Consider the following 20311-nt stretch of genomic DNA (forward strand, 5'->3'; position numbering starts at 1 on the left):
GTCCGTTATCATCATCACTCCGTCGGCCGTAGGTACATGTATTGCGCATTCTAGCTGAATAGAGACAAACGGAGTTGAAACAACGGAACCGACATCTAGTTGAGATTTATTATGAAGAAAGACGTCCGGAAAGTTGGCTTCGGGATGCCTTTGTTCTGTGGTATGGAGATAGTAATAAACTTGTGTTTTCCGCTTGAAAAGTATATCTAGTGTAGTACTCCTTTGTGACGTCGAATTCAGAGGAATTCCTAAATGCACACGATTTTGTGCATTTTTCAATCAACTTACTCTTGTCTAGAAAATATGAAACAGAATGTGAATTACAAATCCTGAAAATGAAAAGGTTTGCAAAAATATATCTGCTCTGTAATCTATAGCATGTGAAATCTTTTCAGTTTCCTCGACGATCAGTGCAACAAATATTCCTTTGTTATAAAGTATATGCTCCAATGCTTAACTTAAAAGAGTAGAATTACATTTTGTAATTGAATAACAGCACATCAACGGCGGCGGCGGAAAAGGAAGCAACCTACGATAAATATATAACAAGAAGAACACTACCAATGACGTGCTCAGGTGGATCTGATGCATACATATTTATCTAATACACCACTCGAGGCATCTGATAGCTCTGTGGTTGTGTTGTGTACTTGCCTAAAATAGAAAATAAAGTAAGTGTGCTTTTATGGTCCGAATTGGGCTGCAGAGGCTCAGCGAAGCGAAACCTGTTTCAGAACGAGTGGCAATCATCGGTTGGCCGTCTGATGAGTTTTTTAATACCATCAGAGAGCGCACGGATAGATAACACGGCCCCTGTCTGCCGGGTTTGGAAGTTGGTTTAAATTCATTTGCCTCTGGGGATCTTCAATACACAAAAAAAAACAAGCAATGTTCCGCTGTTGATTTAAAAATTTTCTCAGTCAGGAAACTAAGAAATTTAGTTTTTAATCATCATCAGTCAGAATCGACTTTTCACTCGAGAAATAGTCCAATTCTCTGAAGAACAATAAACGTTTTAATATACTTTTTATTATAGAACGTATATAAATGAAAATTTCAATGCCAAATAATTCGACTTCGCTTTAATGGTTCAGGCTCCAAGGAACAAACATAGCCAATGAAGCGAGACAGCAAACCACCAAAAAAGCACTATGGTTCAATATAAAAGGATTTACGGCACATCGAGCAGACTATTTACAAAATACCTCGATCAGATGAAAGCAAAACTGAATCAAACCAAGTCAGGTTGGCCATCGACGAAAGTGGAAAGCCTAGCATGGAGAGAGAGAAACCCTAAACAGAGAACAAATTCATACTAATTATGGTCATCTGAGATACGTGCCATTTGTGGGTGCGAAGTTGAGGAGCCGTAAGCAGGAAAAAGTGACATCTGGCGACGAGCCAATCGAAATGGAAAATGAGCGCTCCTCAAAGTGGAGGAACGTGACATAAGTGGCACACGAAGAACGGATCGCTGCGATAAAGGTTGCGGTTAATAGCTTTCCAGTCTTGTGTAAATTTGGTGCTGCGCTAATCCTATTAGAATACATAATACTATGGAGATATGTGAGATTTTTATCAAACCGGTTATGAGGTTGAAACCTTGAAATTTTGTATGAAATGGCTGCAGATACCCAGTTGTATATGACAGCGGAAGTATGTTGGCGAGCTTAAATTGGACTGACAAGGTTAATTAATTGGGACTAATTTACAAAAAGGAACTTATTTTCTAAGAGCACATTAAAAGTATACAGGCAAAGCGCATTAAATTATTAGATATTTGTATCATCTCATTTGGTCAAGTTGTTCGTAGAGAAGGGAGGAAACGGACCAAAGGATTCAGAATAAAAATTTGAAAATGATTTCCTCTTTATAAATAAGCTTCTTTTATAGCCATTAAGTTTACGATTAAATTAGTTGTAAGGTCATTTCTCTTTACTTGACAAAATCAAAAAACGAAATCCCTACGATTGATAAACTTATAGACCGTTCCGATAATTATAAATACACTTACGATCAACCGTCATTTCAAATAACGTGCAGTATTCAACCAAACGTTGGCTGCGTCCTGTTGTTTACATCCAAAAGAAACAGATGCTGTCATTTTTTTTAACATTTAGTGCGAAATTTTGAAAATGCGTGGCCTTTCTCCCGAGCAAAGAAAGCGAATTGTGCACAAATGGGGCACCGTGAGTGGTCTTTCTATAAGAAAATTAGCCAGAGAAGAAGGTATAAGTGTCGGAGCAGTGGTAGAAAACCCGGGCCTGTTGATCCCACGATGGACAAAAAGGTTAAGAAATACTACAAGCGGCATCCTTCAGTATCAGTACGAGATGTGGCGAGAAAGCTTGGAACCTCGGCGAGTAACGTTATGCGTGCCAAGGGGTGGGTCTGCAGACCCGTCGGAAGCAGAAGCAGAAAAAAAGAAATCCAAAACAAGCTGAATCTGTGAAACCGAGAGCTCGGAAGCTTTATGACAAACTTCTAACCAAAAAATGGGGTGTGTTATCATGGATGACGAAACCTACATAAAACTGTACTATAAGACTCTGCCAGGACCGCAATTTTATACATCACCGAAGGGAAAGGATGTCCCTGGACCAGTGAAAGTCATTTACACCGAAAAATTCGGCAAGAAGGTAATGGTTTGGCAGGCCATTTGTGAATGTGGGAAAATATCTCGTCCATTCATTACGAATGACACAATGAATGGTAAAATTTACGTGAAAGAGTGTTTGCAGAAAAGGTTGCTACCCATGGTTAAGCAGCATAACAATCCTCCAATCTTTTGGCCCGATCTTGCTTCCTGTCATTACTCTACGGATGCACTAGGGTGGTATAAAACAAATAATGTCACATGTGTCCCAAAGGAGATGAATCCTCCAAACTGCCCTGAAATTCGCCCTATTGAAACTTTTTGGGCTTTGACCAAGGCAAAGCTGAGGAAATATGTCAAACCAGCGGACAATGTTGAAAAATTTAAAAAAGATTGGCTCAAAGTGGTAAAAATGGTCGGAGAACACACTGTGCAAAAGCTTATGAGTAGTGTTAAGAGAAAAGTTAGAGAACTCGCGTATTCTACGAAAAATAATCCCAACTTGAATTGAAACTTGAAAGAAAACACTTATTATCTATATTTCAGAATAAAATGACCCGAAAAATCCTGTATATTTTGTTTTTTTTTTTTCAAGAAAGAAGATGTATTTATAATTTTCGGAACAGTCTATAAATCGCGAAAGCAAACAAATCCTTAAGGATGAAGAATGCTTGAAGAAATGAAGGTTGTATTTTTTCAAATCATATCATTAGGCAGATTGATTCGTGTTTTTAATATAAAAATAGGGTAGAAGCACCGGTTTTGGTCATAACATCTGTTTTGGCCATAAAATTGATAATTGTGAAAAGCATCTTAAATTACTTCTAATTCAAAGTCTCCTATTGAAACTGCTGATATTATTCGACAAAATTATTACAAACTGTATCAAATAAACGGAACCGTTAACGAAATCCTTTGTTGGCGAATACCAAGCTGGTTTTCGACAGGGGCGTTTCACGACGGATCAAATTTTCACCCTGCGACAGATCCTCGATAAGTTCCGGGAGTACAACTCACCGACACACCATCTGTTTGTGGACTTCAGGGCGGCATACGACTCAGTGAAAAGAAACGAGCTGTGGCAGATCATGTTGGAACACGGTTTCCCTACGAAACTAATTAAGCTGAGTCGTATGACACTGGAGGGATCAAAATCGTGCGTGAGGATAGCTGGCGAGACATCAGCAGCGTTGGTAACGTTGGATGGACTGAAGCAGGGGGATGCGCTCTCCAACTTGCTGTTTAACATCGCTCTTGAGGGTGCAGTACGAAGAGCAAATATGGAAAGAAACGGTACGATCATCACGAAATCTCACATGCTTCTTCTTGGCTTTGCGGACGACATCGATATCATCGGTATCAACCGTAAGGCCGTGGAGGTGGCCTTCGTACCTTTTAAGAGAGAAGCAGCGAGATTGGGACTAGTCATTAACTCTGCCAAAACGAAGTACATGGTAGCTGGCAGAGAGCGTGGGAGTCACCGTGGTGTTGGTGCTGAAGTGGAGATAGATGGGGAACGATTTGAAGTGGTTGACGAATTCGTTTATCTTGGTACGCTTGTCACATGTGACAACGATATGAGCCGTGAAGTGAAACGACGAGTTGCAGCTGCGAACAGAGCTTTCTACGGAATGCGTAACCAGCTAAGGTCCCGTAGTTTGCAAACTCGCACAAAGCGCTGTATAGGACGCTGATACACCCGGTGGCCCGTTACGGACATGAAGCATGGACGCTTAAGGAAGCTGATCGACGAGTGCTCGGAGTTTTTGAGCGTAAAGTTCTGCGATCGATATTTGGCGGTAAACTAGAAGATGGAGTGTGGCGCAGACGCATGAACCACGAGTTGTACCAGGTATACAAACATGCTGATATAGTGAAGGTAATACAGCGGGGCATGTAGCCAGGATGCCTGACGAGAGAGCCGCCAAAACTATCTTCAGTAGAGAACCAGGAAGAGGCTCCGTGGTAGGCCTCGCACGCGGTGGATGGTTGCGGTGGAAGAAGATGCACGATCTGCTGGTGTACGAAGAGACTGGAGAGCGGCTGCCCAAGACAAAAGAAGCTGGACATCTCTAATTCGTTCGGCCCTAGACCGGTTAACGGTCCGTTAGCCAGCAAAGTAAGTAAAGTAAAGTAAGTATCAATATTTGATGCGCATTTCACTTTGTTTTTAACAAAAGATTTATTTTTAATAGAGGAACTAATTATACTTTCCCCGGTTAACTATACAGTCTAGCGTTTGCGTAATTTCAAGCCATTTTTGATAGAGCAGTTTAAGTTTGTCCATTTCTGTACCAAATTTTGTTACCAGCATCAGGCACAACAAAAGAATAAACAAATAGACATTTTGGTATGATTTTTCTCTGCAATATCGAAATTATCTACAGTTCACAAAAACGTTCAGTGATCTATTCTTGGCTAAATATAAATGTGGATATTATATTATTATTGAGTTTGATTATTAGATATACTGGCCTTTAAGTAAATTCAATAACGAGGATTTTCTGCCAATAAAATAAATACATTTTTTTAAATAACTTTTCATGGAAAATCAGTTTTCTTAAAGTCATTCCAACTCCATTTTCTTATATTTTAGATTGTTATTATTAGATTGTTATTATTAGATTGTTATGTTTAGATTGTTTATTGTTGTTATTATTAGATTGTTATGTTTAGATTGTTTAGATAGATGAAGATTGTTATTTTTACAAAAATATTGAAGGCAGTTTTAGTAAACGGCTGGACACGTGTCACTTGAGACCCTAAACGCGGCTGTCTCTCATCTTAGGGGCGCCGTACAACAGCGTCTGACCCGGATCGGGCGACTGAAGCATGAAATGCGGCGCCTCGCCAGCTATTTCTAGGAAGGCATATCGATTCTGAACTACTACGAACAATCCAGATAATAATCGGCATGAACCTAGGCGATCGAAGAAGGACGATTATTCGAAACTCGGTTCTTGGAATGTAGAACTCGAATCGGCACGCGCATGTATCCTGGCTAGAGTGCTGCGGAAGGTGAATGTGGAGGTCGCAGTTATCCAAGAGGTGCGGTAGGCAAAGAAAGGAGGACGTGAATGCCGGGCAGTAGATCCTATTGCGGACACTTCATTTAAGTACCCCATCTACTACAGTGGTAGCGTTAAAGCAGAAAGAGGAGTCGGTTGCGAGCTGCGTATGTGCGTGTGAGGGATTAAGGACAAATTCTTTAATTATAGCCTAATCAATGCGTACGTACCGACTAATGATAAACTCGATGACGAGAAAGTGGAGTTTTATGATCTCCTTGAAAAGACTTTCAGTGAATGCGCAGGTCGCCCCGTAATTGGGTACAGCTGCGAGAACCACTCATAACGAGTGACGCTAAGTGCCAACGAGCGACGGATGAGAAGAATCGCGCCAGAGGTCACATCTTGGCTAAGGCTATGACACGTCAGAGCGTAGGGGCAGAAAAGAGACTCCATCGCCGGATGAAACGTCAGCATTGAGAGTGTGTTCATGAGGAGGCGACACGATGCGAGAAGCTTCTACAAAAAAGATTAACGGAATCAGGAACCGAAACGTGTCTGCCCTTGTCATGAGCAACGATAGGGAGGGTAACCTGATTACCGATAAATCAGAGATAGCCATGCGTTGGAACTAATATTTTAGTGTGCTGTTGAACGGTGAGAAGACAGAGGCGTCGGAGCAAGATTGTCATTGAGAATGCTGGACAAGCTGTGAATCCACCAACCAAGGAGGAGGTGAAGAAAGCAGTTAAAGAGCTAAATAACTAAAAGACAGCTGGAAATTAAGGCATTTCCGTCGAGCTCAAAGCTTCAAAGTCGGGTGTGAACAGCTGTACTGTGCCATTCATCGGATCATGCTAAAAGTTAGGGCTGATGGGAATTGCCTTCGGACTGGTTGGATGGTCTCATATGCCCTATCTACACAAAAGGCCACCGACTAGACTATAGTAACTATCGGGGCCTAACTCTCTCGTAACCTGCTCCATCGACTAAAGCCTTTGCAGGAAACTCTAGTAGGCGAATACCAATGCGGTTTTCGAGGAGGACGCTCCACTACGAACCAAATGTTTACTTTGCGATTAATCCTCCATAAATTACTGATCAGCGAAATAGACGCTTCAAATATTCTATCTGAAATTCACCTGAATGTGTCCTACAGAAATCCGAGATCACGATACTTTCAGCGCCTTCCATTTCAACGTACTGAGTATGGTCAAAACGAAGCCATAAGAGGGATGTGTAGCGTCTTCAATAATGTGTTTAAATATAACGATTGATTAATTGAAGTCAAACAATTGAATTGTTTGTTGACTTCAATTAATCAAGTGTTACTTTTGAAAATAGACTAAAGCGAATGTTTTAACAGTTAGGCTATAGTTAGGCTTAGTCAGTTTCAGGTTTGTAGTATTGTAAATGTTTAAATCAAAAGATGCGGGATCTTACGCGCACTTGAGGTTTTTGCAAGAAATGCCTCAAATTGATTTTTCCCCACCACACTTCATTAAGACCTAAAAAGTCAGATGACGAATAAATAAGTATAGAAGGTAGAGGCGACTGGATAATTACAGTCCAAGACCGGGAGACATAGCGACGTATTCTGGATTCTGCACTGGTTCGACAATCGGCCTGTCGCCGCAAAAGTAAAATAAAAGTAAGTATTGGAGGCAGTCAAAATATTGTCAGCCATATTGCAATGTTTGTGTTTTTTTTCTCTGGGTGATGAACCTACCGAAAGCTTACTAATTTCCGGAAATATACTATAGTTTCAGGCACACATTCATCGGAATTTCTCAATATAGTTGGAAGTGGAGACATGTCCTTTACGAAAGCTGCGTGACATAAAGTTGCAGCCGGCAGACTTATATAATCCTATCGATTTTTTTAGCTGTCAAAAGTATCCTCCAGCCGGAATCAACAAATAACTTTTTGACCGCAATATGAACAATATTCTTATTTTTCAATGTATTCAACTCATATAAATCATGGATGTTGCGTACATACCCACGTTATATATAATTTATATATAAGTAAAAATCATTAAATTTCATTCACTTGAAAAACTTGGAAAAAAAAAACCAAAAGAAACCCCGCACGATAATACATTAAAGATTAGCAAGAAACCACCAAAAATAAGCAAGAAAATACCAACTCTAGTCAAAATACTGTTAAAATTTTAGGAAATGTTATTACCTAGCTCGTTCTCAAGTAATTGCTCTTGGAGTGACGCTACTCCTGTTGTTTTGGTTACCATAGAAAAAAGTGAATTTTTGAGAAATCTTCCATTGTTTGTTGATGATAAAGAATACTGTTCAAGCGAAGTGATTGCTCAATAAGTTTTACGAAACATCTATTCTAGCTAATTCATCCGTGAAAAATTGATTTGCTTAATTTTGTTGTCGTGACCATACCTCTTCAAACAATGCGCCACGCATAAGGAAGACCAAATGAGGCAGTCAGTTCGAAAAATATTTCAAAAATGTATGAAATCGTACTGAATTACCGCAAAATGAAATTGATTGGATAAGTTAAGACTCTCAGGTTTAGATCATAGGCAATTTAAAGGAACGCATTGGTCATAGCATCCATAAATGTGAATAGTACACAAGAAAAAGCTGTTCGCGCCATGTATGCCGCGTTTTTAATAAATAATCAAAAAGACCAACTTGTCGAATATACAACGGAGAATCTAGTTACGATTACGCGAAATACAAGAGGTTTTTTGCGACGATTCGTGACAATGTATGAAACATGAATTCCAATCGATAGTCAACAGAGTGGCTTTTGCTTGGTGAGAGCCATCCGAAGCGCCCAGGAACGAAACAATCAGCATTGTCGGCTGTATGTTGGCCAATATTTCTTAAGTATTCGCAAACCATAAAATTCATCGACTACCTCAAACATGGTAAAACAATCAATTGACTGTATTATTGTACACTATTGGATCGATCGGACGTTGAAATGCGTCTCAAGACAAAAAAATGATACCTTTTCCGATTTTTTAACAGAGTTTAACTTACACTTTAAGATTACGCGTACACTGCTGTTCAGGAAACGTAGATTAAATTCTGAGAAAAAAAGGTCCTACCTTTTGTCATTGTGCACCACATATGCAGCACAGTGCCGTTATAATACAAACAGGATGCAATAAATGTCATAGCCATGGACAAAGTATATCCCCGAGCCCAGACGGAACCTCGGTACTTAGAATGATGAGCAAACAACCAGACAGGCAAATATTTGCATGACCATTACGGTGCCGAGAATCATTTGTACACAAAATTAGTTAGCTTGCACAGAGACTGACAAGGGATCGTGTCCCTGGATGTGGAATTTTTTTATCATAACCACCAATATGTACTATGTTCGACGGCAATGGCACTCTGTCAAGTAGAGTTATTCTAATGAAAAATACAAGGAAGGCAAAAAGATTTATTGTGAACCAAATTACTTCACAAAGTTTAAAATTGTATAAATTTTTAACAATATAGGAATTTCAGCAGTTTACTGGTTGGCTAGAACAATCCTGAATTTTGGCACTCGCGTGCCCTGGGACAAATAATGCAAACGAAATAGAGGTTGTGTTCCTCTGCTACAAAAAAGACAAGTCTGATGAACCGAGTTTTTCATTTAAAATTTAGCGAACCTCAAAGACTGCACATTCATTAGAAATTTTAAACCGCGCAGAAAAAAAGCTGACAGCCATAAAACAAATTCACAGCCAGAAAGTCTCATGCCGCCAAACAACTGCAAGTTTTCAATAACCACCTATTATCATTGCTAATAATAGCTGCTTTTGTTTCCACCCGAAAGCCCGCAGAAACGAAGATGAGTTTTCCTTTTAAAATATAAATACGATTATAATTACCATTTGCAATGAGTTCACGCAAAAGTTCACCTCTTCGTGGTCGTCGTTTTTCCCGCAGCTGCCCAGTGTGTGTACGTGAATGTCTGTTTGTAAATGGATGAATGCATGCATGTGAATCCGAAAGTTTTTTTTGTTTTCGTATTCCGTCCGGTGCTGCAGCCTTCCACCGGCACTGACACGGCTTGGTCCCGAGATGGTCGATAACGAGTGATTCCAAATGCGGCTGCTGCTGCCACCTCACAGTTAAAGTAAAAGAAACACGAGCTTCACTATAACTGCACGATGTGTAACTTTTCCTCAACTTTGGTTCAAACTTCCAATCTTCTGTTTCACTTTCGTGCTGATACGGGTTTTCGATTTTTACTGCACTTAATTTTTCTTCTTCTGATAATTTCTGCTCGTCAAGTTTCCCATTCGCGAGTTTGATTGCGCGCGTTTTTTTTCCGCCGATAAGCGAGTAAAAATTGATGGATCTTTTTTTTTCTTTTTCCACTCACAAAAAATACATTCAGCCACCAGTAATCAGAAAAAATACCACCATCAAAAATAATCAATTAGCTGTTTTATCACTTTTCTTCAACTACAGTATTTATTGGAAGAAAAAAAATCGATTTTCGATTATTCAACGATTCACTGCCGATACAGCACTGTGTGTTTATCGTTGCCGCAGTTGCTTTTGCTTGTTGAGAAAAAAATTTCACTTTGATTAGTGCATTATTTTTGCCGCTAATCACCGGCTAGAACTGCGCTTCGATAACTATCGCAAAAAGCTTACGTCTCGAGCTGAAAGTTCCCGCATGGATGGAGGCGAGACTCGGCAGCGCACACAAATTAACTTTGGATTCAATTTGACTCCAATGCCCTCAACCCGACATTGCCGCCGCCACTGTAGGCACCTCCGAGCGGCTAGAAATACCCAACGATGGGGGTCGGAACGGCCGTCACGTTCAAAGACATGTGCGGCGGGCCGCAAAACTTACCTCGCCTTAAGCTGAAACGCAGCAGCGGGTCTGTGAAGGCTCACGCAAACCGCCGTTCGACGGAGCGTGAAAAATTCCGTGAATCTGGAGGTACTTTAACGCGAACGCATAGACGATGGACCGGTTCGATGGCGGTATTTTAAAACTTATGGTTAATTTAGTTGCTTGTACAAATTCACTTGTACATGGTCACTATTGCCAACGAGCAAAGTATCGACAAGTCAAGTTGCACTTTTCGCACACATGTGTGTAACCTACTTTAGGGAGGCGTTATTTGCAGTATTTTTTCTTCCACTCCTAAAGAAAATCCAAATAAGTCACCGTGAATGTTCACTCTGGAGACACGATCCAGCACATGGCATCCGATTGGGACAGTTGTCTGTAAATGAAAAGAGTAATGAAATTAGAAGGAAGTCCAGGTATTCAAAATTGTTTCGTTGTGCACATTTTCATAAAAATTTTCAATTTACAAAATTGATATTAAAAAAAAAAATTTTTTATTAGACCACCTGTCAGCATGACTTGTGCTACGATAATTTTTCAAGAATGTAAAACGTACGAACGAGTCGTTAATATAAAATCGAGGTTAAAGCCCACAAGTATATGTCACGATATTGCAATAATCAGACCACAAATTAGCAGAAGACCACCGAGATAAATATTAAAAATTCAAAATTAATAGAAATAGGTGGTTAAAAACTAACCACCTATTCTCTCAAAAACCTCTTCCTCGTGTACGGTTATGAACCACAGAGAAAGAACTAATTCTGATAAATTTCAGTAACGTTTTTTTTTTTGTTCACACAACATTTATTCGACACGGCACAATTTTTAGTAACGTTGTTTTTTGTTTTGCATTTTATTTTAAAAATTTTAATTAAACACGCAATTTTCTGACAGCCTCTATGCGACCCCGGCAATCACAGCGAAAAGCACCAAATCGAAATCTCAAACAACAGAGGGTTGCATGATATTTGGCACCCCAATCCGCACGAATTAGGCACAAATTAAAGAATACTGTTTTATTGAAATTGTCGCCCAACTGTTTCAAAAATAATGTGAAAGCAGTTTTTGTAGTCGAGTAACTATTACCTTTCATAGAAAAACATGCAGGTAATTAATCACAAAAGACACTAATGCATTATGAAGCCATGATTGAAAAAAGAGATTTCTAGGTTTTTGCATGAGACTACAGCAAAAAAATTGCCGCAGACGTTCGATACCCTACCTAATATTTCTGAGGGTGCAAGAAAGTTGTAAGGGGGAAATGGGATTGTTTTTATTAATAGATCTTTGCATTTATTGCAATTTGAATTTGTTGTATGTTATTCTAAATTCCATAGGCGAAAAAAAAACTAAAATAGTATTGTTCGGGAGTATTCTAGGACTTTGTCAAGAGAAATCTTCATTAATTTATTGATGAAAATACGACTCGCGGTGACAATTTAGAAAATTAGAAACGTTTCAGGTTTCTCCTATAAGTATCACGAGGTTAAGAATAGAATATTTCCAAAAAACCACTCTGCAACAACTGCCAAAAGTTTGTATAATGCTCTAAGCCCCGCCTTTTCGATGCTTTTTTAGCATTACCGGCCATCATACGAACATGAATCTTACTTACCGTTTGTGCGAACTGAGATATGCAACATCAGAAAAATATGTATAATGAAACCATTTCTCAAACCTTTATATCTAAGTCGCGCATAAAAAAAGATTTTTAATGATGTCTAGTCAATACTTTCGAAAAAGACCACCTGCGAATCAAGATAAAGCAAAGCCCTGGTTCCGCTTCGGAACTTGACCATCAAAGTCATGTAAATTCTCAAATCCGCGCACAACGAGACGCATGAAAACTGAGCAGAAAAACACTTTTGCGTAAATTGACTTAAAATTTATCGGTTGCTTGTTTTGTTATCATTTTGTTTAATTCCAGGCTTTACACGACTGTGTAACAAATTAGTATCCATTCGCTTTTTCGACGTTGCGAGACTTACTCAGAGCCTACTCTGCTTATGCGATTGTGTTTTTGCTTTACCAATTGTAGGTATCTTACATGCGTACACGTTTTTGTTTTTGTTTTGTTCGGTTGCTAAGGTGTCACGTATACCGGTTCTGGCTAATGAAATGCATTTAAAAGACACCCATATGCTAACATTGATGAATATTTTTCATAAGATTATAGTTCAAGATGTAGTATGTACATCTATTTTCAAATATAAAACAGAGATTTTCTAATTGGCAAACATATTGAACCGAAACGTAGGACAGCAAGCAAACCTTTGTTCTATTAAAAAAAGGCTGCAAGCTGGAATTCCTTAATACACAAACTCAGAATAACATTGGTCGACAAAAGCGTAAAAAATGCCCTAGAACTCAAACCAGAGCAATATGAAAGATTATAGCTTTTTAACCATTCCTGTGAATTTTGATGCCCCTTGTTTGATTACAAGTGAGTCAAAAAGCCGCAGAGTAATTGCTCCTCGGGTTCGTCGTTTCTACGTTTACTTGCGAGAAAACTTCATTCAAGTCTCCGGCGATTTTACGCACTTCCGAGCTGGCACCAAATTTTACAGAGATGGTTGAAAAGCTACAGGGTGACGGAAAAGTTTTCACAATTAAATTCCCGAATTTTCCCTGATATTCCCTGAAATATATTTTCCCTGATATTTCTCAACATTCACCACAAAAAAGTGCAACATAGGAACGCCAGCTTTGAAATCCCAGTAAAAAATGTATTCGATTACGCTAAATAAATTTGTTTTGGCGCTAAAGAGCAGTTTAAAAAAGACTCGCATCTCGGTTGAATTTTTTTCCATGATTTTTGCCTTTCTCCTAGAAAGGTATAGCAATCACTGAAAAAACGAAAGGTATGAAAGTGCTTCAGAGGGCCGAATGTCGTATATCACCCATAGGTTGCTATTAAATTTCATTGTAATCGGATTTTTGGTTTAGAGGTTATGTATCAAAATGTAAAAATCACGAAACATCAATATCTCAGAAACTGCACAACCGACTTTAACAAAGCTGATGTCAAATGAACGGGCTGTCTTCAGAACTCTCAACTTATGAATTTCATAAAGATTTAACATATGGTTCAAAAGTTATGTGAAGAAATGTTTTCCAGAGGCTGTTTAAGCTTACTCACTTTACTCAAAGGTGGCTGGACCGATTTTCACAAAATCAGTCTCGAATGAAAGGCCTTGTTGTCCCATAGGTTGTTATTGAATTTCATTGTAATCGGTTTGTAACTTTGTCCGTTATTTATAAAAATGTCAAATCACGTTATAAAAGCAAAGCATATACCAAAGACTGCTTAAACTCACTTACTTTTCTCAGGAATGGCTGAACCGGTTTTTACGAAATTTGTTGAAAATGAAAGGTCTAGTGGTCTCATAACACCCTATTGAACTTCATTGTAATCGGATTTTTAGTTTAGGCGCCGTGTATCAAAATGTGAAAATCACGAAATTTCATGGTCTCAGAAACTAAACAACCAATTTAAACAAAACTGGTGCCAAATGAACGGCTTGTCTTGAAAATCCTTAACTAATAATTAAACATGTGGTTGTAAAAATGATGCATAAAAGATATGTATAAAAGAAGGAAATCACGTCGTGAAAAGAAACATAATCCAAAGACTGCATAAGCTCACTCAATTTTTTCGCAATAAAATCCTATTTAATTACACTGTTATCGGACTTTAACTTTGTCCGTTATGTATCAAATTGTAAAAATCACGAAACTTAATTAGGTACCACAGAAACAACACAACCGATCGAACATAGTTGAATTCAATGGATCAAATAAACTTGTCTTTAAAACCATCATAATGTTTAAGCATGTGGTTTAAAAAAGTTATGGAAAGAAAAGTGGCTCGGAGAGTGTTTAAAACTATAGAAACGATCAAAATATGTGGCCTAAACATTTTCCAAATTTGATATTGCACTATAACCAGATTAGGCAGAATTTGGCCATTTTAGGAAGTATTCCGGCAACCAGTGAAGTAGTCAGGGAGACTGCGGGTTCAAGTCCCGTCTGGATGCGATATGTTTTTTCAAATCTGTATCATATTTTCAGTTCGCTTATTTTTCGCTTCCCCGGCTGCACACACTGTCTCCCTTTAATGAATTTGAATGTCAACGGGTAAAAGCAGTTGTTAAAAATAGAAATTAATTCGAAAAAATTTAGCCCTACGGAGCACCTTCCGTTGTTGTGTTGCACTCGCAGGCATGACTCAGACTGACTTTGGTCTCGATCACACAAGTCTATAAGAGTTATCAGCGTCAGCTGACTCTCCTGTGTGTGATAAGAAATTCCTTTCAGTCGCATAAACAAGCAATAGTAATAGCAATAGCAATAGTGAGCAATAGAATAAGTCGGCAGTGGATTGTTCGCGTGATGTATTTGAAACATATTTATTTCATGGTATTTGCACATTAACACTTAATGTATGCTCATATGTGTGTGAATGTTAGGTTTTGAATGTTCGTTATAGTTGTGCTGTTGGCTACCAGAAATTCGTTGATTAAAGTGGAAAATAAATCCAACAGAAATTTTCAAGGTGTATTTTTTTTAAATGGGAGTGTTGTGTAATTCTATTTGAACAAATAATTAGTTCCAATGAGAAAGGATGGGTCTCACCACTAGGTGGATTAATTTTGGTTTTTTTAGTTTTTCCCTGATCTCCCTGATCAAAAAATTAAATCCCTGCCATACTCAGATTTTCCAGGTTTTCGTTATAATCTTCTAATATTTTCCAGTTTGAGCTGTACAACAATTTTATTCGTTTTTGTCGTCCAGTTGTTCTCACAGGTTTCCGTCAGAATTCCAACTAAAAGATAGATTATAGCTTTTCAATCATTTCTGTGAATTTTGGTGCTTAAATAAAGTTTTCCCGTTAGCAAACGTAGAAGCGAGAAACCCGGCGAATAATTACTCTGCGGTCATTTGTCGCACTTCTAACCAAACTAAGGGCACCAGAATTCACAGCAACGGTTAGAAAGATATAATCTTTCATATTTTTCCAGTTAAATCTCTAGGGCAAAACCTGTGATGACCAGTGTATTGGATCTAGATCTTAGGCGTCATCCACAAATTATGTAAAAACTTTTTTGAAATTTTCGAAATATTTTTTTTTAATGTTTTTGTTTGTATGTTAAATTTTTCAATCATACGTAAGATTTTCTCGAATCCCCTTCTCCCCTTCGTAAGCGTTTACGTAATTTGTGAGGGACCCCTTACATAATGTTTTCAGATTGTGAGAAATAGTATAATTAGTGCTCTATTGGCGATTGAAAATATTTTTGCAGCCAAAACGGTTTGTTTGGTTGGCATAGTGTATTTAACAAAGTTGTAGATTCAACACTAAAAATATTTTTTCGTTATTCTCCGCATGCACATTTCGTAAACATGGAATTCGGAGATTGAACAGCACTTTTGTTGATAGTATAGAACATTCGTATTGGAAGTTATCGAATAGAATTGCAACAAAACGCATAATTTGTACAATTCACGAATGTACTGTCGTACGAACGTGGATAGCAACGAACAAAAAAGCGGAGGCACGAGCATTTACTTGAACGACATCTTTGTATTCTGTTATTTTCTATTTCGTATAATGTGCATGTTATTGCGTAAGCTTGCTGATTTTTCGTACTATTTACATTATGCAGCGTTTGTTTGTACGATTGATTGTGTTCATTTTTAAAACCTTTCATTACGTTTACGAATAGAAATCTGTAACAATTTTGACAGTTCTGACGAAAGTACCTCCATATTTATTACGCATTGGTTTTGTTGCAGAAAACAACAAAAAGTTTTGTATGTAAAACAAACGTTTTCGTGGAATAAACTAAAATATATTTTCAGTGCAATCAAACAAACCGTTTTGGCTCCAAAAATATTTGTAATCATCAATACCTTTCCAATATAGTATTTTTGAATAGCTTCTTAAACATAAGCCGTGTTTCAAAAAATTAAACCAATAGCACAAAATGGCATCTTTCACCCGTAGAAACTTCACTGCAGAGTTTCAGCCAAATCAAAAAAAAATGTTAAAACTGGGGCATTTTTTGTGGAACTGCTCAGGATTTCCTGATATACAGGGTGCTTTTGATATTGCATCCCACCGCTCAGTGACAAGCTCATTTTGATTCCAACTGTACGCTTTGGATCATGAAAATACTAAACACAAAAGAAAAGTATCTGTAGAATTAGGAGGCTCATCAATAACAGTGAAAACCGCAAGGGAATGTCCTTAAGGTAAAGTGCTATCTTCTTCAGTGTGGTCACTTATTGTGGATGATTTTCTCAATCAATTAGCAGCTAAGAGTTTTGAAGTCATCGATTTTACTGATGATTTAGTTATAACAGCTCGTGAAAAATTCGACAACACAATTACAGACAGAAGTCTGCTCTAAATTGTACTTTACAGTGATGCTAAAATGAACGGTTGAATAAAAACCCTTGCAAGACAGTGCTGGTCCCATTCACTCGCAGAGAGAAGACGTCGTTCAGACCCCTAAACTGAATGGATTCGTAGTAAAATATTCTCCTGAAGTAAAATATCTAGAAGTTATACTAGATGAAAAACTAAATTGGAACGCACATCTGGATTACGTGATAAGCAAAGATTCGAACGCTTGCTGGGTGAGCAAGAAAACGTTTGGAATGAAATGGGAATTAAAACCTGCGTTGATCAACTGGATTTATACGGTTATAGTCAGACCCAATACAATATACCTACGCTGCTCTAGTATGGTGGTCCAAAACAAAGCGAAAGATAGCTCAGGGAAAAACTTGGAAGATTACATAGCTCAGTATGCATGTCCATAACGGGAGCAATGCGAAGCACACTATCGCATCGAAGGCCTTAGATGCCATTCTTAACCCATTCCCGGCGGAGTGAAATCAGATTTTACCTTGAAAAATGACTTTCAAACTTTTATTACTCAGCAACTATATGTACAATTGACACAAACTGGGTTGCGTATTGTAGATGGATCTGTTCTATTGAATAGTTTCATCGTTCAAAATATCAAGTTATGTGAATCTGTAATTCAAGTTTAGATGTCAGATGATCAGGGGGATCAACTACTCCACCAGAATCGATCTTTTAAACAGACGGATCAAAAGTGGGTTAAAATACGGAAGCAGGGATTACAGGTTCTGGGCTATATGTTTCAGTAGGTACTAATGGTATGTTGGACGATCTTTTTCTTGCCATCTATGCCATTTTAAATACGAATGCTAACTTTGCCATCTTAAAATAGAATCTGTCTTAAGAGAAACTACAGGCATACAAAAATACCTATGTATCTTTTCATATAGTCAGGCGGCTTTGAAAGCGTTGAAATTTTTAACATACCAATCTAAACTAGTGTGGGAATGCATTAAACTACTCAAGCAGTTGGCCGATAAAAACCAGGTTAAACTGTACTGGTTTCCAGGACACTGCGGAATTGAAGAAAACGAAAAAGCTGATACGCTTGCTAGACAAGGCTCAAGAGTCCAATTAATAAGACCAGAACCGTTCTGTGGAGTATCGAAATGTGTAATACAGATGGCACTAAAAAGGTGGGGAGAAGTTATGATACAGAATAACTGGGACTACATAATCTTTAGAACAGTCCAAGCTGCTCATAACACCCAACAAACAAAAGACAAATGGAATAATATCGCTAAGTTCATTAACTGGACTGGTCGCAGGGCACTGTCCAGCGTAATAGCATTTAAAAAACTAGTGCGGTGTCAAACAGATATATGCTGCATCTGTGACAGTGAAACTGAAACCTTTCAACATTTGCTAGGCAACTGTAAAGCTCTCTACAATCGTAGACGACAGTGTAGTCAACAAGAGTATTTTTAGCCCTTGGAATGGTCTTTGAGTGGCCTTTAATTATTAGAATACAGTAAATCAAACAATTAAGACGAAATTGGTATTATTTGAACTGACATAAAAAATGCCGGCATTATTCGAATAATATTATAAGACAAAATTACGCACCAAAAAATTTGCCACACGCTAGTGATGAATTTATTCATTTATTCCGAAATTTGTTTCCTGTTTGAAATTTTGCTGTGCCGTGATATATTTTTCTTAGTTATTTTTTTACGAATTTCACGAAAGATTTCACAGTAAATGCCTACATTTACTAGCTTAGATTTTCAAACACCGTACGAGTTTCGAATTTTAAGGCTTGTCATTACTGAATGAATCGGACTTATTTTCTGATGTCGTTACGTTCATATAGTTTAGTGTAACTTATATTTGCGACTGGCTTAAGTCTCTGATATTTATGAATAATGTTTATTGCTTTAACTTTTTGAAGCCATATTTTGAAATTTCATTTTTATTTGGTATAAATTTTGTATCATATTTTTTATAATCGCATCATTTTATTTTATATATCTGTGATATTTGAGCTAATTTCATATCAGTAATGTTATAGAATATGAACTATTTTGTACGTGAGGTGTGGTAAGGTAAGAAATATGTTGTACAATTTTTGCTATGTTGGTATGATTTTTGAAAACATTTTTTGCTCATGTTTACAGTTATGCCAAATTCAATAATTATTTTTTAGGCCGGAAAATAATATAATTCAATTTCTATTCACTTTCATTCAAAGCTAGCCATTGTTACCTAATGTCGGACTGCAAAAAACAAAATCAACCACAAGTCAGGAAACAGATTAAGCAATACCGATAGGCAGTAACTTAAGCAAAAAATATTCGGAAGCGTCGAAAAAAAAGGTTAATTAATTTTATTTATTTCTAACTTGTGTTCGGGCTTCATGTATCTAAAATTCTAATCGCAAAAAAAACTAGTTTTCAATCAACTTTTAAAATTATCTAGTCACTGGTGAAAGGGAAACTTCATCATTAATATGCACTCCATGCCGTAGCCAAACACTAGCATCGAATCAAACGGCACGAAGAATCAGAATACCAAAAGAACAAACTTTTCCACAACAAAAGTTTCACCCCAAACACCCAGCTTCTGGTTTTTCCTCGTTCAATTATCCGCTTCTAAACAAGTTCGAAATGAGATTACCTCTCCCGCACCTCCACACGCATTAAAGGGTGTACGTTGGTTCTTGCAGATGATTTCTCTCCCATTCCCGAGAGTGTATACGCTTGGTTTTAGACCCACAACATTCACCTCACCTGCCCCATGCCCAGATAAACAACTGTGGAATGTAGGTTCATTGAGGAAAAAAACCTGATGCATTAAACACCAACAGCACAAAAGAGTGCAACATAAGCCAACATCGGTGGTGGCTCAACGCAGCCATCACACGTACACGATCAAATACACGCTTAACCCTTCGGCTTTGCATCAGTGGGCACTTACTTTATTGGTGGTTTCTCCATTCCATGATGTTTCGCTCTCAAACACACAGATAAAACGATCGACACTTCCGCTGAAGACACACACTCCCCCGCGGCTATTCACCCACACGGTTTCGTTTCTTATACACCTATGTATAGCTATTTCTGAATCAGGTTCCACAGGTTTTACTGTGCCGTTCTTTCTTTCGGTACACTTTACTGCACTGCTATGCACCACCTTTGCGCTTGCTTTATTCAGTTGCTGCTAGTTATGTTTATGCTTCGGCCCAACATTAATACTCGCGAATTGCACAAAACGCGAGAAAAACTGCCAAAAAATGGTGCTGCCACCGATACTACGTTGGTGTTGGTTAGTGCCGCTGCGGTTCACCAACCGTGCCGAACCGCGCCGAGAGAGTGAAGTGGAAAAGCCGTATTTTACATACGCTCACACCGTAAATTGCGTCCGTTCGGTAGTAAAGTTCGATTCGTACTGAACTGACTACGATGAAGTGAATTTTTCGAACGC

At 38.2% G+C, this 20311-nt stretch overlaps 1 protein-coding gene across 3 annotated transcripts in view; it reads right to left on the reverse strand.

The window, feature by feature from the left end:
• The window catches only part of LOC129726592 (uncharacterized), a 135944-nt gene extending 115633 nt beyond the window's left edge, over positions 1-20311 (reverse strand). For 2 of the 3 annotated variants that reach the window (XM_055683487.1, XM_055683488.1), the window contains exons 1-2: positions 19805-20311; positions 9470-10828 (exon numbers count right to left, since the gene is read on the reverse strand). The gene's annotated coding sequence lies outside the window, so the exon portion shown is untranslated. The remainder of the gene's footprint in view (positions 1-9469; positions 10829-19804) is intronic. The other variant, XM_055683489.1, reaches the window with a different exon arrangement.

This window comes from Wyeomyia smithii, chromosome 3, assembly GCF_029784165.1.
Source record: "Wyeomyia smithii strain HCP4-BCI-WySm-NY-G18 chromosome 3, ASM2978416v1, whole genome shotgun sequence".
In the NCBI taxonomy this organism is placed as follows: domain Eukaryota; kingdom Metazoa; phylum Arthropoda; class Insecta; order Diptera; family Culicidae; genus Wyeomyia; species Wyeomyia smithii.